General features: G+C 36.3%; 1 protein-coding gene across 7 annotated transcripts in view; it reads left to right on the top strand.

Moving 5' to 3' along the window:
• Nucleotides 1–1,011: 1,011 nt before the first annotated feature.
• LOC131682492 (tyrosine-protein phosphatase Lar) overlaps nt 1,012–27,140 on the top strand; it is a 487,937-nt gene continuing 461,808 nt past the window's right edge. For 4 of the 7 annotated variants that reach the window (XM_058964004.1, XM_058964003.1, XM_058963997.1 and 1 more), the window contains exon 1: nt 17,298–17,918. The gene's annotated coding sequence lies outside the window, so the exon portion shown is untranslated. Of the gene's footprint in view, nt 2,286–17,297; nt 17,919–27,140 lie in introns of those variants that run through there. The other 3 variants (XM_058964006.1, XM_058964005.1, XM_058963998.1) reach the window with 2 other exon arrangements.

Genomic DNA, 27,140 nt, shown 5'->3' with positions numbered 1-27,140 from the left:
TTACACTATTACCAGTTATATTATACATACATAAATATAACAAGAATCTCTGAGATTTTGTAAATGTGCAATGAGAACAACGGCTTCATTCGTATCAGAAGACAATTTAAGTTTTTTCCGATGTCTAATTTTTCGCTTCTTGCCTCTTTGGGAACATTCTTGCTTTCAGAACTTTCCAAATCACCGTTGCACTCAACAATCACGCGTTCGCTAAACCCCGAAGGGCTCTGCTCCGTATCACTATATTGATTCAGATATTTCTTCAGATGCTACGATAGACAACGCTTTTTCACATCCCTAGGAATGTTTTGTCACTATGTGAAATGATTAGCACTAATTACAACAATTAAATCAAATGGAATATGTTGCTTACCTTTTTCCTCAACTATACCCGATCCAAATACATTTAAAATGACGAAAATTGTCATCTGTCTTTACACACAAACAAATTCGAGGTATAATCTTCCTATTAATGTAATAATAAAGCTGTTAGATGGCAAAATTCTACAGAAATTACGCATTGAACCATAGATGCTTTTGCGTACGAAATTTCATACGCTAGGAAATAATGGGTTAAATCTATGTGTTGTAATTAATCAAAATTGTAATGGTTTCCAGGTTTTAAGCCACTGTGCAAATTGTAGATTCATTCTCACTATACATACCGATATACACATCGTGCTATATGTTTTGTGCGCGAAATAAAGTGAATTGCCGGTGCGATTCTGTGCAGTACAGTTTTTTCGTCCGTATCATCGCTCCAAAAGCGATAATACTCTGGTACTACTTGTTTGTAAACAAAGCCTATCTACCACAATCGCACCAATACATACTCGTCTCACACCACGTGTCATACAATATTACAGTTCTACACTATACACATCATTTAGGCCAACCTACATCTACTCTTGCGTGGCACAGTATCCTTTTTCGGAAAACTTCGGAAAGCTCATGTTTCTCGTAAGTTCCCACCCGAATACTGCATCCGCTTGGCATCAGTCTTGCGCCGACTTCCGTTGACTTCGTACCATCCAGTGGATCCTTCGCGTGTGCTGGTTTATTGGCAGTTTCCGGTGCAATCCGAGTGGAAGAAGAAACAGCAAGTAAGGAACACAAGAACGTAGCAGACCCAAGCGGAGAATTCTGAGGAATAAAAAGTTACATAAAGCCCACCCTCACCCACGTTCGTTCTCCGCCCGCCGGTCTGCCTTCTGGCTTGCCCGTGTTTTCGTTCAACCCCTTTCCGCATCATCCAACTGTGTTATGCTGGGTGGAAGGTAATAAAAACAAGAGGATTACATAGTGTTCTTCCTATCGGCTGTTGGCAGTCATCACTGCTTCGTCCCTCCGATTACTCCTCTCCTATCCATATCTTCAAACAGGATAACACCATAGACTGGATAGCAGCGCACCTAGACTAGGATTTGTGCCTCGCCAAATACGAGGAGTGATTTCACTAAACTGCCCGCTTCGCAGCGCCACGTGGAGGAGCGTGGAGGGAGGTGATAATTAGATCAATTAAAAAATGAAAGCACATTATGAAAATAATTGCTGTTGTAAACTAGCCGTACCGTTGCTGCTTCAAGCTGCGAATCCTTAAACGTTGAAGGTGGATGAGTGCACTGACCGGATTATAATTGCGAACGTGGGAATTTCGGAGGCTAGCGTGCTTAAGGGGTTTTTTATGGGCACAGGTGAATAGTCAAGTGGTGAAATTTTACGGAAGAATTGATTCGATTATACGGGCATCGACGGTAGCTAGTAAAAAAAATAAAAACAACTGCTGCTTAATAGTTGTAGAATTGTGGTAAGTCGGATCTATCCGAAAATCCCCGTCAAGGAAACCGATGCTATATGCAAAGCAGAGTGAAAGTGTTTGAGCACTGTTTATTCCAAGCAAAGGCAGAAGTTCAGAGGAAGCAATCGAGAAATTAATTTGAATTTTAAACGAGTTTATTCGGAGGGAGGTGAAGCAAACATGGTATGTGCATTGTGTATGTGTGTTTTTGTTATGTCGAGGCAATTGTGAAACTGTTTATTGCATTTGAATGCAGATGTGTCCGGCAATATAGTAATTAATAGTAAGATTTGCGTTGTGTGTTGAGTTTATCTGCTCTGGTGATGTAATAGCCCTAACGGCAAAGAATACTGAAGAGTTGTAAATTGTGTAACTTGTGGAATGATTGATTGCTAATGATACATGCTGTAAGCTGTTGCAGTTCCTTCCCGTTTTTGACAGAAAAAGAGCATCGATTGATGGATAAACAGTAAATCTAAATTGAACGGTGAGTTTTGATAAAATGCATTATATTTTATATCCCATTCTGTTACCTCGAGGTTTTATTGGAAAATAAAAAATTATCCTAATTAACGAGTACATCACTTTAGGAGTTTCTTTTGTGGCCCGAATGACTATGGGAATTGTTTAGAGGATTGGTTACTATACCGTTTTTACAGCGTTTTGGGTTTGTTTGAGAAAAGCGTGGAAAAAAATTTCCTCTCCGTTCGTACAACATTGTTTACTTATTTTACTTTTTACTTTTGGCGAAAACAGTAGCAGCTAAGATTTTTCATATCAGTCCTAATTAACTTTGAATTTATTGTCAAACATTTAGCTCAAACTTCCAAGATTTTTCTGAGAATCGAAAGGCCGAGTCTTATTCTGATGAAGCTGTATCTAGATCAAAAAACTTTTGTATGGCACCCACGTCCATGGAGGTGATGCTTCATCGATTGCAGTAGCTTCTAGTCAGAATAGTGAGCCAAAGCTTTGGTTGTACCTGTCCGAAGTGATGCCACAGGTGCCAGATGATACGGTAACATAAATGGTCAAGTCAAGACTGGACACCAACAGCGTCGAAGTTAGCAAACTGGTTCCTAAAGGCAGAGATGTAAGCACTTTAACGTTCGTTTCCTTCATGGTTGGATTGCCTATTGATAAAAAAGACGAAGCAATGACTGCTTCCACATGGCCCGTTGGTATCCGATTCCGCGAGTTCGAAGATAACACAACCTAGGGGTTTTGGACCTCTCCTCAACCGATGACAGAAACACCGCAGGCAGGAAAGTAATGCCTGCTCTGCCACATCCTGCCAGTGTCCAAATAAGTCAAGTTTCAAACCGACATATCATTGGCACAACTTTGCCTTTGCCCACTCAAGCCGCCAATTTCGGTTCTAAGTCGACCGCCATCCAATTTTTAGCCGGACGGTTTCTTGTCTGCCTACTATCAAAATATTCGAAGAATGAGAACAAAAACTCAGAAACCTGGTTGCGTGCTGACATACATAACTCGGAACTTTCACTGAAATACACAATTTATCGTTGTGATCGCAACTCTTTCTCTAGTCAACTTCATCGCGGGGGCGGTGTTCTTATCGCGCTAAAAAATAATCTCACCGGCACTGTAATAAAAATGCCTGGTTTTGAATGCTGGGGACAAGTTATTGTGCGCATTTCACTACTAAATTGCTCTCTGTATTTTTATTGTATATACCGAATATATGTCCGTCGGGGTACTGGAGTACTTTTCAAGTCATGAAATCCCTTCGCCCTTCCCAAGCTGGGAATTGGTATAAGGTGACATCTTAGAACATCATCAAGTATAGCCTCCGGGGGAAAAATCAATGATGCTGGAAATTTGTGCCTGAGGAAGGTCTTTTGGATTTTTGCCCCTTAACAGACCGAGAAGGGTGCACGGGTACCCGCAAAACTGAAATGCTCCTAACGTTAGCAAATTTTTAACCGGTTTGGATGCTTTTGAATGTTTTACATTCAGACACATATCTATTTTTAAGCTTCCTGATTTCCGGAGGAATGAGTAAATTTCAATGAAAAACTGGAAAATATGGTTTTTAAAATTCGTGGAAATACATCAAATGGCTGAATATCAAGGTCATAGGACCATTTGTTTATTTGACCCTGGCACGGTCATTTCGGATCAATCCTTGCTATATTGTTGAAATCGGACTATTATCAAAAGGGATATTTAACGCTAAGTACAGTTTCGGTACTCACGGTAAAGAGGGACAAGTCTGTCTTTACCAGGAAACATGTTGGTGGACTTGAGTGATTCGTAGTTATGCTGCCTAAGCTCCACCCCCGTCAGCAGAAGACAAAAGTTAAACCCTTAAGGTATTAAGCCTGTTCTAATGACCCTGCACTTCTAGTTTTCCGATCTGTATACTTCACATCCTTGCTCTCACTGGAGTACTATGGCTCTAAATTTTCATAAATTTCCCTACCCATCAATTTCTAGCTAATTGAATGTCGTTAAAATGTAAAAAAGTACAAATGAAGGTTTTTACCGTTTTCCAATGAAACCGGGTTCACAAAAACAAAATATTAATTTTAAACGCCAAATGGCTAATTTTAGAAAAATAGCATCTTCAGTGAGTTTATTGTAAACATAGATCTGCCCTTTCTATTGTTATTGTGTTACAAAAGTGCTAGTGTCCTAACTGCAGTAGCAGATATCTTGCGAAATATAAGAAATTTGTACACATTTAGGATTAAAAGTTATTCCGTTGTTTTGATAAAATCGTCGTGATGCGGATTTCTTGGCCTTTTATTTAATAAAATATGCAAAAATAAAAAAAAATCGATCCATATCTGGTGAGTTGACGACGATCCTCTTTCTTGTGAGTGATGTATTAGCTCATTGAAGAAGACTATACCTCATTTTCGGATCACTTTGACACCAAAACCGTTTTGACGCGAATATTGAATGGAATTTTGAGATTATAATTAAAGCAGAATATGCAAGTTATGGCGCGGCAATTTTTTTGATATCTCATATTGCGACATAGACACAATTTCACATCATTTGAGCAATTTTAAACCTTCACCCACTTCGCTGAAAGTTTTTGACATTTGTGCTATAGAAAAATATACAGAAAAATATATTGAATGCTTTTGAAGTAGCACACGGAAAATTACGATTTATACTTTTTTAAACAAAATATGCTTAGTATTTCATTGGAATATATCCGTTTCTCGAAAAATACGAGAAGTCGGAGTTTTGGGACTTATCATCCCGAAAATTCTCTATTCCTAATAACTATTGTGCTCTATGCTAAACATATAGCATAGTAGCAACTTTGCTAGTGCGAAAAAATCTTTGGAATCGAATGTAACCTTTCCAACCTTTGTCAGAATATGAGAAGTTTGAGTTTCGGAGCACTTCGTCATTCATATTAATTTTTATCATATTCTCATGCATATATGTCTCATATTCTTCATTAAAATTAAATGTACCTTGTCGAATGCTTGAATGTTGAATTCTAAGAATATTTCCTTTTGAAAACATTATAAACTGTAAAACTTTTCAACTTCAAAAATTATGGCATTAGTAGGGTAAGGTGGGACAAATCCGACCGTTGGGTGAACCCGACCCCCCTCTGTTAATGAAAATCTGAAGCATTACGCGAACTAATATCAATGTAGTCATGTAGAGCATCGAAAACAATCGTAACGGTGGCATGACACCATTTTATTAGTCTACATTGAGATGCTCAAACGTTAATAAGAGTGTTTTTACAACTTTTGATTTGATTTTTGTGCATCATTGACTACAGGATATTTCTGATGGTTAAAGTGATTGCATGAAAAATGTAAGGAGATTTAAATTCTTTGATTAAAGTCCAACAAAGTGCATAGATGAATTTAGTTTAACTTTTTTCATATTTTTTATAATTGCATCGTAATGAAAAATGATGCGGTGGGGCAAATCCGACCTCTAAATAGTGGGGTAAACCATTTTCTTAGCTTTTTTAGCTAAGAAAATGTTTATTGATCAATTTGAAATATGTTTTTGTTGTTATTAATTATTATATTTTTGCACAATGGTTCATAATTAAAAACGAAAGACACAAAAACGTGATGAATATAGTATTCATTGAGCGATTGCGCCGATGCAAATGGGAATATTTTTATGTTCTACTGCTCGTATTTTAAACATTCCAGGATTGACATTGAATTCCATTTTCTTCATGTTACAATTCAATAACATAACATTCGTTGATTTATCATTGAAACGCCATAAAATTTGGGTATATTTGGGTATATCTGTACTAAATCAACCAAAAACATAGGCGGTCGGGTTTACCCCACCATTTTTGGTATATGAAACGACTTGATCCGATGTAAAATGAGTATTTTACAGCCAAAACCATTTACTAGGTCGGATTTGCCCCACCTACCCTATAATTTTTAATTCCTGTCATTGATGTGAAATTTAACATCTGAGTTTATTTTAATACAAATAGAATGAAGGAAGTATTGTGGCTACAAAAGTCAGATACAAAGAGATAGATCACCACTAGGGCATAGTAATTTTTTTTTAATTCTCAAAGGACCCCCTTCTCATATTATGACAAATGTCAAAGTCAGCTCAGATGCCTATTTTCACATCATTTGGACAATTCTAGACTCCCGCCCAGTTCGCTTGAAATTTTTGAAATTGGTGCTATGGGAAAATATGGAGGAAAATATATATTAAATGCTATAACTTTTGAAGTAGCAATCAGAAAATTGCAATTCATACCTCTTTGAAAGGAAATAACATTAGTATTTGAATGGAGATATTTCCGTTTTAAGAAAAATACGGGAAAGTGGGGTACTGGTTCATTTTGGCCCCAAAATCTTCTATTTTTCATAATTTTTCTGCTCCATGATGCAAATCATATATATTTTGTAATTTTTCGAATGCAAAAAATGTCAGAAATTGAACGGCACCTTTTTTACCTTTTCCGAATAAGAGAAATTGGGGTTATAGGGTCTTTTGTCATTCATATTAAATTTTATCAATATCTCGTGCATATGTCTCTATTATTCTTCACTCAATTTTAATAAATAGTACTTTGTTGAACGTGGAAAATCCTTAAGAACAAAATAAAAATAGATTCGTTGCCGGTAAAATTCAGAAACCTTAAATTATTCACATTTTTATCATAAAATCGCACATATGAACTCAATTTGACAACAAAATTGTTATTTAATTTACTAATTTTAGTGTAAAATACGCTTGGGGAGGAGCGGGCCTTTGAGAATTCAAAAAAAAAATGCAATGCCCTAGTCACCACACGAACACCGTTTTGAACATCATGGATTACAATGTATCGCTCGTAGCGGGTGTGGTCTGATTTGGTGCGCGATTCTAGGTCGTGTGAATGCACTTCGATTTTAGCGTTATCAAAGAAAACATGGATTTTGATTCTAACGTTGCACAGTGGCACGAAGTGTGACAAAACCCCAAAAATGAAAGTCTTTCAATTCATTTGCAAATATTTATTTTATTTTTCTCTTAGTTTTAATTTTATTACATTTATCTCAAAATTTTACGATATTCGGATGAAAAATGAATTTTTAACATTTGAAGCAAGCGATGTCGAGGATTTCTAACTCAATTAATTTTTTCATAGCCTCGAACTTCAAATGGCGATATCTCAAGAACTACAAGGCCAGTTTGAGTAGCTCTGAGTTCTCTGGAAAGAAGAATGATTATGTCAAACCATAGTTTGGATTTAAGCTGTGAAGTTCAGTTCCACTTTTTTGCAAAATTTCTTCACAAATATTTATTTGAAATTTTAAATCCTTGCCATCATCTAAATTTGTTTTGTTCCCAAGCCCAGTTCGTTAGGAAAATTTTATATGGTCAAAAATGTTCATGTTCACACACAAAGTAGAGTGCAAACGTTCATCGATCTTCCTGTCGGTTGGCCGTGCATCGTTAACACTGTGCGTGCTTTGCTTGTTTGCGACGGTGATATGCGATGGATCTAGGAAAAATATTGTAGAAGCGGTTCGAAATTTCGATTTTTAAAATGAACATTGTACAATACGTAATTCGTGAAAACCTCATTGAATGAAAATCAGTATTGGTGGTCAAATTTAGTTTGAGATTTTGAGTTTGAAACTAAAATAAAATTCAAACTATTTTAAAATTTCTCAATAGGTTGAAAATTTTGGGGAGGAGTCCGGACCCCCGGGACCCTCCCGCTGGATCCACCACTAGGAGTATTGCACGGATTGGACTTAGGCCTATTTAGGTGTTTTTTTTCAGATACAATATGTTTCGACGGAATGTAGCAATGGAACTCTTCGATCTGTCTCAGTTGACAGATTCTTTTTAAATGACCCATTAAAAAATTATCTCTATCTTCATTTTCACCTGAAAGATGCATTTTTTTTAAATTTGGTTTTAAATAGTTTTAAACTAAGAAGTTTCTTTCCATTTTTTTCAAAAATGTCTTCACAATGATTTATTTGGAGCATGAAACCCCTGGAAAATCAAGTCAAAAGTTTTTCCAAGTCCAAAAAACTTTTTTTACAATTAAAATACTAAAAAAATCTTTTAACGTTTTTTACCACTTATTTTTTTGCTTTGACATCAGATCTCGACAGTTCATGCATTTTGCACTCATTTGGCTTTACAATTAAATTTTTTAAAGTTTCTAAATCCTTGGAACTAATTTTTTTCAAATTTGTTTTTGGCGGTTTTCATTTGTTTTGGCACTATATGTTGATGTTTCGTGTTATTTTTAGATATTTCTTCGAATATAAAAAAAAATCAATATTCGAACGCTGCACCTCCTTAATGATGCCCGATTGAGCTACAAAATTAAATAGATTCTGTTTCGATGTAATCAGCAATTTATATAAGACCTTATGCGAAAATTTAAGCTGACCGTTTTTATTGATATCTTCCCTACAGAACCACCCTAGTTCTCCATACAAACATTGGTTTTGAACTGTGAAGTCCCGTACTAATTTTTTCCAAGAAAATTCTTCACCAGGTTGTTTCCTGAGACCCCTAAGTTTTGGCACTTTTTTCGTTCTGCTCCCCGATCTTGTGTAAAACAGTGTTATTGGCGTAGATTGACCCTTTAACGATCAACTCCTTGAAATGGGTTCACTAAAAAATAGTCGAAAAAAAAGAATTACGAAATTTCAAAACTGATATCTGAACTGGATTCAGCGACCACAAATTAGTTAAAAGCTCAATTTTTAGCCACGTAACCCAATTTTTATAATTTTGTCACCATTTTGTAAGGAGATGTGCCATTGCGAGTTGTCATATTCGACTTAGTATTAGTGTTATCCAAGAAAATCTATAAAGTTTCGATTATCGATTACCAAACACCAAAACCAAATGAAATTTTTTTCTTAGGGACAATTTATTTAATGTGAAACGAACGGCAATTGAGTGATTATGGGGCGATGCAAATAATGCAATAAAATGCTTGCTCGCCTGTCGAACTGTGGACCAGCAAATCAGGACAGTATTAAAATATCAATTTTTCCGTTATTCATAGTAATCGTAAATTCTACGATTTTATAAAAAAAATGCATTAAAATTTATTAATCGCGTCCCAGTACTGGATATCCGAAAACCAGAAAAACTCATACGGTTTTTTAAATATAAATATTTTATTTACTCAGAGTTAAGGAAATAGGTTATATTTTGTTGATGTTGGGTGAACTTGCACTGCTTTCCTATCGTTTGTGGGTAGTAGAAAGTAGAATGCGCAGATTCCCAACTACAGTCGTGATTCGTTGGTCACTTTTTAACTGGGCCGCTTTTTATTGGACCTCCGCTAGTTGGACCATTGTCCAACTAAAAAGCACCTGAACGCCAAAATCTCGTGTTAAATTTACTTTGACAATCTATCTATTAATCTATTACACTACTAACGTCTTCTTTGAAGAGTTTTTGACATTTGTCATTCGGTCCAACTAGCGAATCAAATTCGTTAATTGGACAGAGGCTGTGGCCCACCCAGCGGATCACGACTGTACCCACCGCTACGAAATGGAATCTATGCTTACATAAAACAGTGTAAATAGAAAAAAATAAATTCAATTAAACATCCCAGAGTAAAACTGCACATGTTGAACATCAAACAGTCAGGCAGAACAACTTTCTCGTAGACTAGTACCATTTTCAAGGTTGTTGGAGAACATTATTTCACTTTGAAAATCAGTTTGGCTGTATCTTGGTTTCGTGCGCTGTTTTGCAATCTGCATTAGAGATGCAGCTGGGGCTGTGTGGATCAAAGCGTTGAATTGTTATCTACATGAAACGAGTGTCAAGGTACTAGACAGATGCCAGAGGCAAACTTTTACTTTTAAAAATAAACAAATATAAATTTGCAACACTGGCATAACCAGAGAAGGTTTAATAATTAGCAAAATGTACAATGTCATCAAGATAACGTTGAAAAAAATTTAACTCGTAGTGTGAACGTTGTATTATAGTCGGGATGCTATAGTTGAAGATAATGAATAGTTACTAGACCATCAGGCAAGCTAGAAGCTCTAATTAGGTTTTACACCTACCGACATAACCGCACAAAATGAGCCGGATGAACTTCGTTTGGCAATTCTCGGTGGTTTGTTTACATGGAAGTTGCGTGAGTTCGAATGTAACAGGTGAGCACCAGTTGCACTCGCAATCACTCAACTGGCAGAGTAAACCCACCGAGAATTGTCAAACCTGAACATTATTCATCATGAGTTCATTCGTGTCGTCATTTGGTAGAACTCAATGTAGTGTTTGAAAGTTTATTCAATGAATTTTTGAACATTTCTGACTTGCTAGTATTACAACAGAGCTACAAATATTCGAATTCATTGAATGAAAATCCATCATATTCACCTGCACTCTTCTTCGATATCCTGTGATTCTGCCGAAAACGCCAAAGGAACTAACTACCGGCACAACTGTATACCATATGGACCATATGCCAACACACTTAGTTTAGCTCAGCAATTTCTCGCACAGCCGAGTAAACAGTAAATATTTCTACTGATATTGTGGTTATCACTGGAAATTAGCAAAAATAGCTAAAAAACAAGATCGCGACAAGATTGCGAAACCGCCATTTTTAAGATTTATCCTTTTTAATTTCACAAGGCTACAAAAATGTAATTTGAATTGATTTTTATATGAAGTGTTCGAGCGACTATTGCTCTTGAACCAAGGAAAAACTTAGGAGGATGCAAAGGAATCGAGTTAGGAATCAAAAAGACACACTAAACAATAAATTAAATGGGTACCAAAAAATAGTAACAAATAATTTCAGATTTTCGCTCAACAGGTAGTGAAGGGGTAAATAAATCCATGAACTGTCAATTCATGACCGTCCGATACATGACCAACAGGGCCTATATATTACTAGATGTTTGGGCAGATGGAGCTAACAGGGTATATTTTCAATTCTTTCGCTATTTTGAATTGATTCCGTCGCATGCTAATCCTCGGTGAAAAGCACAATATCTCGGAAAAGTGAAATTTACTTGCTGATTTTCAGCGAAATATTTTCCGAACCTCAGCAAACAATTAAAGCTTTTACTGAGATCTCAGTGAAAAGTGAATTGCCGAGTGCTCGGCTGTTCAAATCTCGGCAAAAGTTGCAAAAATTGGTGAGATTCGGCAGAAAAAATTAAGTGTGAATCTTATATTATAAAGTGACATAAATATCTTAGAGCAAACGATGCCTAAAATATTATGGTGGATAAAAATAAAATAAAATTATTATTATTATATTTATTTCTCAAGTAACATAAGATACACATCTTTTTGACGTTACAATGATATTTTCTGAGTATAAAAACATACAAATATTAACAATGAGAAGATAATGACTTGAACAAAACACTCAAGACATTTAGTTTAAAATGCTACACAATTTTGGATTTGAGAGATGCTGGCAGCTCTTTCCAGTAAACTATTCCTCGAACAAAAAAAGATTTAACATATATTGCAGTTTGGTGTCTGGGAATTACAAATTTATTATTTCGTTGACTCCTAAATGGATGAAGTTTGCTGTATGAATACTGTGGCTCACTTGCTTTTTATCATTTTTTGAAAAATGATACAAGATCTTGCTTTGAAAAAGTTTTGAAATGTGCAACCGATCAGATTTTTTTGAAGATGAGACCGGTTCAGACTATAAACAAAACGCACACACGAACTTAGTGCCACTTTAATTCTATTAAGTATAGCGGCCGACTCACTTAAGAAGAGGAAATCCTTAGAAATTAAATGCGGGAATATCTTACTAAGCTTACAGCCCGTGCTGAGATATGTAGCCCATGGGCGAAGCGACCTCATGGCTCCATACATTTTTCCGCATGGGTAAGCAGATGCCTATTCCTTCACTCAAAAAAAGTAAATGTTATGCCTGTTGATTTTACACATAGAGTTTTGCAATTAACGGAGGCATATAGACACTATTTGCTGGCACATAAACCTAATGTGTGTATTTACAAGAAATATTAATCTTACATTCACATTTCATAACTATTAGGCACATAAAACACCATTCTATAATAATATGCACGTATAACTTATGTGTGTGCATACATAGTTTATACAGTTGACACATAGAAGGTATGTGTGCGCGTGATAACAATAGCATTTCTTCTTCATATGAATTTTAAGCGGTTTGAAGCAAATAGAATTAACGTTTGGATTTTTTCAGTGTTGAGAAACGAGACTGTATCGTGATTCCTAGACTCGCAGCTTCATCCACAAACTTAATTCGATCCTGTCCAATAAAAAAGGTTCAATCGCGATTGATCGAAGTGCGTATTGGATAGAGAAATAAATAAACCCGTGTTTTTAGAAGCATTTTGTTTCAAACCGTTTTCTTTTGACCATTCAAGCATTCGAGCTAATTCATCATTCAGCATTTTGTTATTTAAGTTGTTGATAAACTGTTGCATTTTAAGGATAATTGAATATCATCGGCGGACACATGTATAGAACAATATTTAAGTACATTTGACAAATCATTTATGTAAATAGAAAAAAAGCATAGGTCCGAGTACAGGACCTTGTGGAATACCAGACAAAATCGGTTGTCTCTTTGTTAGATATGAGTGATTCAAGCAAGTGGCACTTAATGCGAAATTGGAATGCGATCTCAATTTGCATAGGTTACTGTGGTTAACCGTTTCAAAAGCCTTGGAGTGGTCTAGCAATAGCATGATTACAGAGCCACCTTTATCTATCAAAGCACCAATATCATTTATAATTTTGAGCATAGCTGTTTTCGTACTCAATCCAAATCTGTAACCCGATTGGAATGGCGAGAGTAGATTTTTACTGTGTAAAAATATGGTTATCTGATTTTTGATTTTCCTCTCGAATACTTTGGATAAGGCTGGAAGAATTGATAAGGGTCTGAAATTTGATAAACTGTCCTGACTGCTTTTCTTTCAAATGGAAAGAATCTTTGAACATGTTCAGCCTGACTGAAAAATATTATACCTGATTATGCAATTGAATAAATAGGTTATTGGTTGTAGAAGAATCGGTAATATACTTTTGATAAATCTAATGGGAATTTGATCAAGTCCGACTGCGTTTGAGCTAATGCTGTAAATCGCATTGACTACTTCATGCTCCTGAATTTCGTTGAAAAGAACAAATTGTCCTCATCACGAACAATTGGCGTATCTGTAATTTGAGTCTGTGAAAATATATTTGTAAAAAATCTTCCATTTCACAACATTTTTGAATTCTATCGATTGATTTTGTTGACACTAATGAACTGTTGCTTTATCCAATTGAGTTATCACCGCAATACTGTGAAACGAATTTTTTTCATCGTGTAAATCAACGTGTATTTGTAATTCGCTAAAAAGAAGTAAGAATTTGTTATAATAATACAATAATTGAACATTTCCTTAAATTTTAATGGAAAATTGAGCGAGTGGCAGTTTGTTTTTTGTCTTTGCGGTGTACATTACTCGAAATCAACTAGATCAATCGTTTTAAAACCTTGCGCAGCATTTCTTCACACCATTCCCCAAATAATAATAGAAGTTTTTTTCTCTCGATTTTTGTTTTTCATAGCACTTTGAATCCAAAATTCCGATGTAAGTTAAAACATGTTATTGTGAAAATTATGATAAAAATAATTTGGAAAAACAGTTGCGTAGTTATCTGATGTGAAGAAAATCTGGGCGAAATTTAAAAATGAGTGGCAAAGGAGATTTTGAGTTATGGTAAACAATGCTTTCGAGGTTCTCTTGAAGATTAACTGTCACTCGCCCACTTTTCAACATATTGCAGTGGAAATTTGGTAAAATATAGTTCAAATGTTGCATCATTGCACAAAAATCGACTGAATAGACAAACACTTTCTGTATAGCCAAAAAATTAGGAACGATATTTTTTTCATTGAAATTACTTAACCCACCATTAAAAATCATTTGTTCGAGTTACAATCCCTGCCAACTCATAAAAAGTGGTTTCGAGAAAAACGCGGTTGCACACAGAAAAAAATATTGGTTAGCATAACACTCGAAAACATTGCTTCGTCCGCTTTAATGGCCATTTTAAATATATATGTAGTTGGGACTGTGACCGCATTTGCGATAGAGATGATCGGGTTCGGGTTTTTGAACCCGAAACCCGGACCCGACCCGAACCCGACGGGTTTCGAGTCTGGCTCGGGTTTTATAAATTTGAACTTCTCGGGTTCGGATCGGGTTCCGGGTTTTGCAATTTGAATTTCACGGGTAGGGTCCGGGTTTTTTAAATTTTAAGCTTTCGGGCTCGGGTCGGGTTTTTTGATTTATAATTTTCGGATTCGGGTTTTAAACAGATCACCCAACCACCTAGTCTCTTTTTGTATAATTAACTATTTTACTTTACTTTACTTCGTGATACTAACGGATGACACATATAACCGTACTAAATTTTACCACCTTTAAATCGCTAGAATTCGTTATATTTTCTGATGCTCAACTATTGTATTTTTTATTCATGCATAAAATGTCTTGCCAATTGACAGTGCTTAATTTAATACATGTAATAAATTATACAAAACTACTCTTACCGGAATGCAAAACTACTCATTATGCCTCGATTTATAAGTTTCTCAGAACATTACATATGCGACGTTTAATAATAATAAATATAAATGCCAATTTCTCTCACCAGTAATTCGTTTTGCCATAGACAGATATAACTGGACGCGTATGGTGCTACTTCAGGTTCGAGTGATACTATAATTATTTTGGATGAGCCTTGGATGATTCTTTTGGATGGGCCTTGGATCCAACTCGGGTGCCTAAATTTAAAAATCTTCGAAATCTTTTGTTGATTTTTCGTATTAACATGTCCGGTTCAGATCGGGTTCCTCGAATTATAAATTTTCTGGTTCGGGTTTTTAACTTTTGAAATTATCAGGTTCGGGTCGGGCTCGGGTTTTACAAAATTTTCATTTGCGGGTTCGGGTCGGGTATTGCAATTGTATCGGGCTTGGGTCGTGTTCGGGTTTTTCAAATTTTAATATTTTGAGCTCGGGTCGGGTTAGGGTTTTTTTAATTTCCGAGCTCTAGGGCTTGGGTCGGGTTAGAAAAAATTGAAACCCGACCATCTCTAATTTGCGATGATGACTCCACATATGAACAATCATGCGGGGAATAGACCACTAGCGAAAAATTGTTCCCAAGCTTGAGAAGTAACACATACTATATACTATAAAACACTAACGCTGCCAAACTAGGGGCAGATCACTCTAGAAATGTATAGCAAATTTGCATCAAATCAAAAAAAAAATTTATTTAATTTCCATTTTTGCATCAACTTTGCACTCCCTCGCAGAAAAGTTTGTTTAACAAACCTCCTACGCTGATTCACTTTGTTCGACATTTTGTTGAATGTAGGGCTAATTTTTATAGGGTTTTGACGTCTTACACGCAACGCAAAATACATTGCACGCAACGCAAAATATATTACGAATTTCTATTTTGATAAAAAGAAATGCATTTAATTTAGATGATTTTTAAAAATGCAACACAAGTGATCTGCCCCTAGCCGCCAAACCAACTTATCCCGACTATCCGTCAAATCTATTCAGTCAAATCAGATTCAGTATGGAATCTTGCTCAAAGAAAACAACTGATTCCGACTCAATCGGTTGATGCATTTGAGCTGGAATTCATACTGAATCCACTCAGATGTCCGAACCGGTTCTGGACTGGTTTAACTGCCCACTGAGACGTCCAAAAAATTGTTTCAAAATCGTTCAACACGGGTCCAACGATGGACGTTCGTTGAACGGTTATTTGGACGTTGTCCAAATTGGTCCAACGAACGTCCTTCATTGGACGATTTTGAAACCAACCGTTCTTAGAGGGTGGGTAGAGGTATAACCGCTGTCAATTCAGTCGAACTCAGCCACTAAAACATGACGACAGTAGCGCACCTGGTGTAGATATCCCAACTACCTTCGAAACCGTTAGGGATTTTTACACAAGTTGAATGATAAAGATGGACATCTGTTGTGCAGGAATAACTATAGGCGGCGCTAGAGGCAAGTAGGAATGGTCTTTTAAATGTGATCGATGAAAATTCTGAATTATAATTCAATGTGTTATGTCTGTTTGACTGTGCCCTTGGCATTTTTAACAAAAGAACATAACAGCATATCGTTAGAAAGGTCATTTCTTCTTTCCATCACATTAAAAGAATTGAAAATTGGCTGGGCAATGACAGCGTAGCTAATTTTGCAGTACTGAGTATTGCATTTGATGAGATCTACCACATATACCAGGTCACTTGAAAAGTATTAAATAACTGTAGCACCGTGAAATTATATAATTATTTAAACGAACCTCTGCCAAAATATTATCATTCTTCGACATATTAAACTAGAGGTATAATATAAGAAATGTAAAAATGATGACAATGTGGAAATATTTAATATAGTCCAACTAAGCAGTTTATGTGACGAGAAGTATTCGATTGCCATTCAATAATCCATTGAGGGAACATAGAAACCGAATTGATCGTTTTCATTTTGCAACTAAGGTAAAAGGTAAAAAACTTTATATTTTAACTACCGTTTTTGAAAAAAGAATTTTAAAATGAGTCAGAAAACATGGTACCTACAAAATACTTCTTATATCTTAGTAATGTTTACATAAAACTCAAAAGTTCGAGATGATGTTCTCGCTATGATTTTGAAAATTCAATGCATTAAAATCACTAAAATTGTTTTTCGTATCTTCATTTTAATTTTTAATTGTCATGAATTAAGATCTCATATTATTAGAAGTAGTTTGGCGTTCTCTCCTGATGACTGTTATGTTTGCACAATCCCCTCAACGGCCAATTCAAACCCAGTGAGTGCGTTCACTGCTGCTGCGCTGCGCGCATGGGCGTTCAAGTCAGGCGAGAAACGATTTTGACAGTTCGCACCCATACATCGCACCGTCGCGTTTCTGCACATCAATCAGTGCGTGGTGTTATGGTATGCGTTTTATGTTGTACGAACCAAATAATATCTATCCTGCGGGATAGTTTCGTGTTTTCATTGGTTGCTCTTGATGTTTTATCGGAAATATATCGGTTCTAGTAGTGCAAATTGATTTTGTTTTGTCGGAAAATGCTAATTATTGTTCGTGTAGTGTCATCCGCTAGAAGTTTTGTTGCAGGCAATAGAATTCCGTGGTGAAATTCCACCGAAACAAGTCAGACTGCCAACTGCTGCTCCTAGCGGATATTATGTCCTGTCCATAAATTTCTGTGCAGTAGCATACAAAAAGCTGTGTGTACTGAGGAAAAATATTGATTTTTCCGCTACTATCTCGACGTGAATATCTCGTATTGATGGGTGCAATTTATGCGAAACGGAAGAATGGTTTGCCGTGATAAAACCCGTGAGGGATAGTGTTGAAAACTAATCTGATTCAGTGCTAATAGTCGATTCAATACATAATAGTGCTTTGACGGTCCGACGAAGCTGTTTTACCTGTTTGATTATGCGTGGGTGCCAGAAAGAAAACCAATAACCAGCCGTAGTCGCCGAAGGGAGGCAAGTCGTCATTTTGGATTTATGCTGTAGCATAGTCGATGTGGAGAGAACCCCCGCGAGGGAGACTGGCCGAATTATAAGGTAAAAACAAGAGGAAGTTTTTAAGAGAAGGTCTGACTGAGAATACCGTAGTTAATCGTTGCGCAATATTGATAACGTTAAAACGCACGATCATACGCAGCGGGATAATCTGTACACAATTTTAATACACCATGGGTTTTATTTAAGGCCGATACATGTCGGATGCTATTTTCGAGTATGAAATTATATAAACATTCGACGCACATCATAATACATAGTTTGTAATGAAATTGAATACGATGGCCTGCTGGTATAACTAAGTATCAGGCCAATGAAATTGCAAACAAATTACCTTTATCTGAAAATGTTGATGTAATAAGCTTCGGAAAATAGGAGTTTGGCAACATACCGAATATTGTGCTAAAAATCCTTAATAAGACATATATATCCTATTCCTCATGTATCCTATTCATCAAAGAAAAATGGAATTCATGCATTCAAGGGTTAATGATCAACTGATGTGATTTTTTTTAGTATAACGAGCTTTAATGATTTTTGGTGCTTGGGCAAATTCTTTGAAAATTGGTACAAAATTCTAGATTAGACATCTTCGAGGAATGTTTCATGGCAAAGAGGGAGAATTTAATTTATCACATACTAGCAGGCAGTATAATCCAAACATTTCGGAGAAAATTTTCATTAGGACCTAAATAATGATGGGGCCTTGGATGGGACATTTCCTTGCGTGCATTCTCTCCTATTGATATCTCGGTTGCCTCTACATTTACCTCTTACCCTTAAAAGGCGCTTTTAATTGTTATCATTTTGTGAATATTGTCAAAGAATCAATATGCCCTAACGAAAGTTTTGGATTATTTTCGTAAGGTTTCGAAACGGCATTGCGCATTTAAAAACTATAGCATCTTTCGATCTGTGCTAGACAGTTAGTGGAAAGTGTTATATTGAGGCTAAGCGAGTTACTTAGTTTCTATTAAAAACGCCCAAAATTTAGCTTTTTGAAAATTCCAATAGGATCACAACTTTGCTTGTGGTTAGTATGTGGAAAATATCAATAAATGTTTGTTCCTTTAATGGTAGTTTTACCATAACAGAACCACCAACCAATAAATATGACTTGTAATCACAACCTTTGGTGTCCAGCTTTCCTACTTTAGTTGTTCTAATATCCAAATATGTACCTACTTTCCTCTCGAGCAAACAATTTCATCCGCAAATGCTTACCAAGAATAGAATCAACAACAGCCTATAGGAATGAAGCCCGGTCGGATGAACTCATTAACACCGAGGATTTGACACACACACACTCGGTTTGAACCTACTGATGGCCCGTAATGCGAAAAAGGCCTGCAACCAGTCTGCAACCTCTCTCCACAAAACTGGCCGGGTTTGGGTACGGGGAAAAACAAAATCGCAGATAAATAAAATTCTATTTCTATCCTTCGGAAGCCCTCACATCCATTCTTGCTGTGCGATGTGTACCATCATTGCCGAATCCAGTGTTGACCCCGGCGGCAACCGATCGTCGTCGAAGCTTACTCTGCTTACCTTCTGCTGCACGGGGGACAATTTGTTCAGCCGTATGTGTAAACAGTCACTGTAAAAGGCCGATGGCCTAATAATGATTTCATTATTATTGAACCTTTCCTCTCTCGGTCTCTTGGGCTGCACCAGGGTTCGTTTGTCTCTGCGGTTCATTGAAGCGGTTTTGTGTTTGGAGTTATTTTTTGCCTGGTTTCTGTGTAAAACGTTGGAAAGAGGACACTCCTGGGATGCTGTGTCTTATTTTTATATTTGGGGAGTTTGGCTCTTTTTGTGTTTTCCGGTTGCTCAGTTCCGTCGTGACAAGATCGAGTCAGTGCGCCAATGAAATATTAACCACTTGAAAGTTGTTGGTGTTCGCCCTCCGAGCAGAGCCTACATTACACTGCTACAGGATTGAATTTGAAGGGGCCGTTCGAGATTGAATCTGTTTGGGAAAACTGCGTTTCAAATCATATTCCTATACCTTTGTTTAATTAAAAATGACAGGCGAAACCAAACTGCTAACTACTTTATTACTATACAATGTAGTAGCGCAAAACGGTCAGGTTCTTAAATCAACTGTTTATCAAACATTCTTACAGAACATGTCCTGTGACCTGTTTCAGGATGCTAAAAAGCATCGTTAGCGGTTGTTGATTATAAATAAACAATCTACCAAAAGGCTCTACAGAAAGGAACGCTATTTCTAATCTACACTAAACATTGCCCGCACAGGGGAAATTTTTTGAATATGCATTTAAAGTTTGTTTATTACACATTCCTACCTGACATATATTGTCTTAATGAATAAAAAAAAACTTGGAACTACTGGTCACGAACACATTAAAATCAAATAGATCCAATAGATCAAAATTCGTTGAACCGCTAGCAAACGAATCGAAACCTGTCAGGCTGACCATTCTGCACCTTCCGTGGTTCCAGAAACGAGAAGTTATGGCGATGAAGGGGTCTCTCAGGGACGTACACATTTAGCAAGAGTTAGCAAAGCAGAGCAGTCGATGTCGTACGTAAAGTAGTTTTGGGGCAAATTTCTTTATCCCTCCCCTCCTCATTTACGTAACAAATCCGCTTTATTTTTTTTTCTTTCAGTAAAAACATGTTACGTAACTTTCTAGCTTCCCTCTCCCCCATATGTCACAATATGTCAAACTTTCTTATACCCCCTCCGCCTAAACGCGTTACATAATTTATGAATGATCCCTAATGCTTGTGAAGTGATTCGTCTTAAGTCCAGCGGCTTGATGTTTAGCAGACGGAAGCGGTCTTCATATGGCGGCAAATCAGCTGGGTGACGCCATAGCAGAAACCGTAGCCTATAGATTGACGCTGAACATCTTCAAACCTGACAACCCAGTTAGCATGGAAAGGGCACCGTACAACAGCATTAGATTTGAGCAACGAAAACAAGATAATAAGTACATACAGGGTAGAGGTATCTTCTAATGCGGATTTTTTTAGAATGTATTAATGATTGACGCCTTCTTGAAAAGCTGAATAACGGCTTCCGGTTATCACAAAACAGTGATTAATATTATCAATATGGATGCCATATGAAAGATGGCAATCAGTAGGTGATGAACATTGATGATTTGTGCCATTTTGAAAAGCAAGATGGCGGATTCCGGTTATCAGTGGAATGGAAATTTGTTATTTGTAAATTTAAAGTAACACCTTTTGATTATCTTACTGTAATAAATCAACATTATGAGTTGAAAAGAAATTGGAAAGGTTTCTTATTTTTGTACATATACTTTGCCATTCTTTTTGGAGAATGAATATCTTCTACATATTTGCTAAAGGTATTCTAAAGTCTCCCTTTAAAGTATATCATGTCGGTATGCTCCAATGTATATATCACGAGATGCTTAAGAATTATTCTTGTGGATGATTGTGGTTGAAAAGGTTATGATTTTTTGGTACAGAATCTTATTCGTCATTATGAAGGAGCGATTTTTCGAAGGAATATGATTTGTATTCTCAATAGCGACAGCCAAATCGAACAGAAGTTCGATTCGATCGCACCACATTCGTCCGAACATTAAATCCGCATTGCATTAATGCAGCAGAATAAGTTGATAATTTAATATCGTATTCGCATGTTACTTTTGATGCATTTATCTAAGTTATTTGTTGCGTGTTGAACTATAAATTTACATTCTACATTCAATTTCTGGCATCTGCTGGCAACACCCTGCACCCTGTGGTATCCGGAAACCACAATATTTAATTTCAAAATGGCCTCAGTCATCAATTTCCTTCATCCACTGACCACGACTTTTCATGTAATATCCATATTGATAGTTATTTACACTGGTTTTGCTTATCGGAAGCCGTCATATTGGATTTCAAAATAGGCACAATCATCCACTTTCTTCACCTCTTGACCAGCGCCTTTCAAATGGTACCCGTATTGTTTTTCACTGTTTTGTAACCGGAAGCCGCCATCTTGAATTAATTTCTGTTATCTACTGATCACCATCTTTCAAATGATACTTATATTGATGGTGGTTTGGTTATTACCGGAAGCCGTTATCTTGGATTTCAAAATGGTCTCAATCATCAATTTACACCATCTACTGACCACGGTGATATCCATATTAGCGTCACCTTGTATTTAAAAATGATTTTAATCATTATTTCCCGTTACCTATTACCAAAGACTACAGCGAAGATCCGTTTTTATCAGCCCCCTTTGTTTATGTTAGGTTGACAAAATGGGGACAATGGCAAAGCATATTTGTTTATTTCTTTTTAATAAACCGAAGCTCTAAAAATATTCTTCTTTGATTCCTAGACATAACCTCATAATACTGGTTGGTCGATAAAATCGGATCAAAAAACTAATAAAAACAGGGGCTGATAAAAACGGGTTTTCTAGGTATTACCTTGAACATTGGACGATTTGGACTGCTTACCCGAACCTCAGTTGACGGGCGTTCACTGGGACAATGAAAAGCAGTATCTTTTCATTTGACAGGATTAAACGAAGGAGGTTGAATATCAACTGCGACTCATTCGAAAACGATTGTGAATGAAGAGCCATGAACTACACATCGGTTCAAAAGTAACCGACGTGTTTATGGATATGAATCTTGCTATAGCCAGTCAGTGTACGTGATCTAGGTTCTAGAATCGGCGATGGAGCAGTGAGTATGTGGCCAAATTCCCTCGAATATTGCTTAACTGACAAGCCACTGCACAAAGTATTTTTTGCTTTGTTCAGTTTGATAAGCTAGATACTGGTACCTGGGGAGTATAATATGCAGGGGAAATTGTTTGGTCTGAGTAGTATCTGAGTTATTATCGACCAATAATTGGGTCTGGTTAAGTGGGGCTTCCAAAGAGTTTGGGACAGGTACAAGTATATTTTTGCTGTGATGCGCCGCACAGTGGCACGACGAGTGGCAAAACACCAAAAATCAATGTCTTGTAATTATTTTGTAAATATTTATTTTATTTTTCTCTCAGTTTGAATAAAGATATCTCAAAATTTTACTATAATCGATGAAAAATTGAATTTTTAAAATGTCGTTGAAGCAAGTGATGTCGAGGATTTCTGTTCAATTCAATTCATTGGAATTTTTAGTACCTTAGAGTTTCAAATGGCGATATCTCAAGAACTACACAGCCGATTGGAGCAAGTTTAAGTTCATTGAAAAGAAGAAAGAATATGCTAAACTATAGATGGGAGATTTTTGTGCAAAACTGATTTACGTTTGATCTGCATAAAAAAAATCCAATTAAAAAGTTTCATATCGTATCAGTAATTTATCTTAATACGTCTTCCAATTTTTGAGATGGTCTCCCATGGGTCACTCATCATGAATCTGAATCAAAATTTAGTGTAGTTTCAAGATATATAGCGCTCATCTTGCGCATTTTTGCGTCGAAGTTGGTATATCTATGTTTTTGAAAATACCCATATGGAGACGCCTCATAAATCTCCTTACAAATTAATTGCCTAAACAACATCATATTACTGAAATTTTTTTACTAGTTTTGTCAATCATTTCTGCTATCTGATGAGATTGGCTACTATGATTAATGTTTATATTAACCCTTTAACGACCAACGCATTCAAATGGGTTTATATGAAAGTCAAAAAAATGAAATATGGAATATCAAAACAGATAGCAGAAATGGATTCAGCGACCCAAAATTAGCCACATAGACCAATTTTTATAATTTTGTCACAACTTTGTATGAACAGGTGCCACTGTGCGACGGGTTGGTGCTGGATCCCTGGCATGGTCGGTGGTACGGATGCCTTTGTGACTGGTTGGTGCATGCGTGAATTGTTCACATCGCTTGAGTGGGGATACACGTGAGTACTGCTAGTCGTTGACTCTTTAAACCTTGAGTCTTGCTCATGGCAGGAGTGTTACTGAAACCCGGGAGAACATTAATTGTTTTACTCGACCAGTCATTTTGGCTCTTGGAAATCACGAATCGCTCCCTAAAATCGGAGTGGCTTCTTCGGATCGAGATCCACTAAGCCATAGGATGCAGACCTGTCAGCCCACTAAAAAAAATCGGAATTTTTCCTCCTCTCGTTTTTTCAATTTCACCTTAAGTTTGTTTAAATCAAGTAGAATTTTTATGTGAGATTTCGCCATTTCTGGTTTGAGGGTTACCTGTCTAAAACACGAAACTAGATGAAACCAATGCGAAAGGAATGTCAAATGATATGTGCTTAACGTTAAAATGAAGTAACAATAACAAAATAGTTTCAGTTTATTTCGACTAATATTATGGTGCACGGACATTTTTTTGCCTTGTGTTAGTAGTTCGTACGACTTTTTATTGCTTTTAAATTTTTAAATTTAAAGCCCAAAAACTGTTAATACTATATTTCTTCTTAGTGGAGAACAATTTTTGTTAAAACTATTTTTTGTCCATTAAGTAAATTTTTGTTCAAAACTATCTTTATGCGTGAAGAGCAGAAAACATGTAACTAAATTAGTTATGGAATTTGTGCCTCGACAGAATCCGACACTAACTTAGCGACAGGACTAAGCTAGCGCCGGGTTGACGCTAGCTCCAAAAAACGGAGACACAGTTTTTGTTCCTGTTAGTGTCGGATTCTGATTGTTCTCCACTAAGGAGAAATATAGCATAGTGTATCTTGCATTGACTTGCTAAGCCAAACTAAGTGTTTCGATTTCATTAGTTCTCATCAGCTTAAAATGATCTCCTTTTCTTGCGGGTCACGTTTGATTAGGGATTTGCTAAGGAACACAAATTGTATCTGTATGTTTTTTGGAGCTAGCGTCAACTCGACGCTAGCTCAGTCCTGTCACTAAGTTAGTGTCGGATTCTGAGGAAACCAAGTCCAAACTTATTTTGATTTACTTTTTTTTCTCCAAAAATAGAAGAATAAGTCTACATTGAAGTGTTTGAATTTACATTGCAACCAAAATATATTTCAACCATAGGGTCTGTTGATTAAACTATATAGCTGAATCATATGTTGGTTGTTTTCATGTAACTTTAAAATGTTTCACAATATCGCCTTAATGTCAAAGAGAAAATTGCAGGAAAGTTTACGGGCCTTTTGAAAAACCTATTATTGTTGATGGAGAAACGTGACTAACTTATGAAAGGGTCGTAATAAAACAAAATAATTGTGTTGTTAAAACAAAAGTTAAAATATCTCGAGAACTACTACATTTTGGAAAATTTTTGTTAAGAGCATTTCGATTTAAAATGGCGTTTAGAATCATATTCAAAAAAAAAATTGTATTTTTGACTTCAAATAGTAAGAATTATAAAAAAATGTCAAAAGTTGCTGTTATGAAAACTTTTTTATTGAAAGCTTCTCCAGGATCCAAATACACTAAAAAGTTGCTTTTACGTCTTTAAAACGATAAACATTAAATTTTTGACATTTTTTGATGGGGTAACGCGAATAACTTTTAAAAAGAACATAATTACACGAATTAATTGTTTTTGAAGGAGCAAAATTTCAAATATCTCGAAAACTATCGCATTTTGAAAGATTTTTGTTGAACGCATTCTGATTTTAAATGGTGCTTAGAATTATATTCTGTAATAGAATTACAATTTCGTATGTCTATTAGTATGAAATTTAAAAACATGTACGAAGTTATTGTTAGGAAAACTTTTTTACCGATTTTTTTCTCCATCATGGAATCACATTAAAAATGTTTCTTTTCTCTTTAGGTTTTTGGTAACAAAATATAAAAAAATTAAAAAATGGGTTTTTTTCGCAATTTAAATTTTTATCATAATTTTTTGTTTTTTTAAAAAATGACACAACATTTTTTTCAGTGTATATTTTTTCAGACAGAAGTATTCATTCCCTGTAACTCGTTCTCAGATAGTTTTGCTGTATAAAATACAGTAATCGAACAAAAAAAAATTGAAATTCATACACGTAGAAACGTTTACGCCCTTTTGAAAAGTTGCTCTTGAGTCAAAATAATCTTATTACCTGTGGAAAATATTTAGTCTTGCATGACGGTGAAACGTGTAAAGTTTCATTGGAATCTAAGATGGTCGGTCACGATTTTAAAGATTTTCGGACGGATCTTCGTGGAAAATTCCTCAGGAGAGAGATAGAATATCGAGATGTTCGGAATAATTGCTGAAAAATGCCTGTTCTACAGCTTTGCAGATCATATCTATTTCCTATCTCTCTCCGTTGGAAAGTTAGTGTTGGCGCCCTCTATGCGGTAACATGTGGAACTAAAATTTTCCAACCGAAAAATAACTCGAACATACTATTCAGCTAAATGTAACCATTATCTCTCAAAAATGTATAGTTGATGGGAATCGAGAATCGATACATAACATGGGTCTTTTCTTGTCACTCTAGTATACACACGAAGATTCAAACATGCTAGCATACGGAACATATATAAGTCCAAGCAATCGAATGCAGTAGCATATAAACGCTCGAATCCTTCGCGATTCGTCACGCACACTTATGCCCGCGGTTTCGCAAACACGAAATCGCCCGGTGATTGCTTGAACGTTTTCGCACTTATACATTTATAAACGCGCTTTTAAGCGAGAACATACCAATGATCGTTTTCGCGCGATCGTGAATTGGTCACTTCCGGAAGCCACTACTATCGGTCCTAGCAGCCTATGTGTTCAGGTGGACCACGCTAACAAATAATAAATAAATTATGCTCGTATACATTAGACGACATGTTTTAGGATGACATTTCCAGGAACGTTAGTGATATGGGGAACTCACTGTCTTCTATCACCTCAATTGTACGCTTCAAATTAAATATCAGATTCGTGGTTCGAGCATACATTCAAAAACCCACGCGAATATGCGAATTACCACAAAAATACAAACACTCGATCCCTTCGCGATTATACAAACTCCACCAAGGCGAACATGCAATCGCAATCATCAACACACACCTACGCCCGCGGTCTCGCAAACGTGAGAACCCCCATGTGGTTAAGCGTAGGTTTTAGCGCTCATACATTTATTAACGCGAACATTTCCTTACGATCATGCATTTTCCACACTCCATACCTACCATACACTCGATACCAGAATCACGGCCCGCTGCAATCAACCTTTAGCAGTGTTTAACATTTTCCGTCTCCGCTGCAGTTTTAGTGAGTGATTCTGATGAGAATCCAGCTTCACAGCTCTCAAAAAACTGATAGTTCAAACGCTCTTTTCCCTTAATTTGCTTTTAAGTGTCATCCGTGAATGATGCTTTCGGTACT

Source organism: Topomyia yanbarensis, chromosome 2 (assembly GCF_030247195.1).
Source record: "Topomyia yanbarensis strain Yona2022 chromosome 2, ASM3024719v1, whole genome shotgun sequence".
Classification (NCBI taxonomy): domain Eukaryota; kingdom Metazoa; phylum Arthropoda; class Insecta; order Diptera; family Culicidae; genus Topomyia; species Topomyia yanbarensis.
This window is presented reverse-complemented; position numbering and strand designations above follow the sequence as displayed.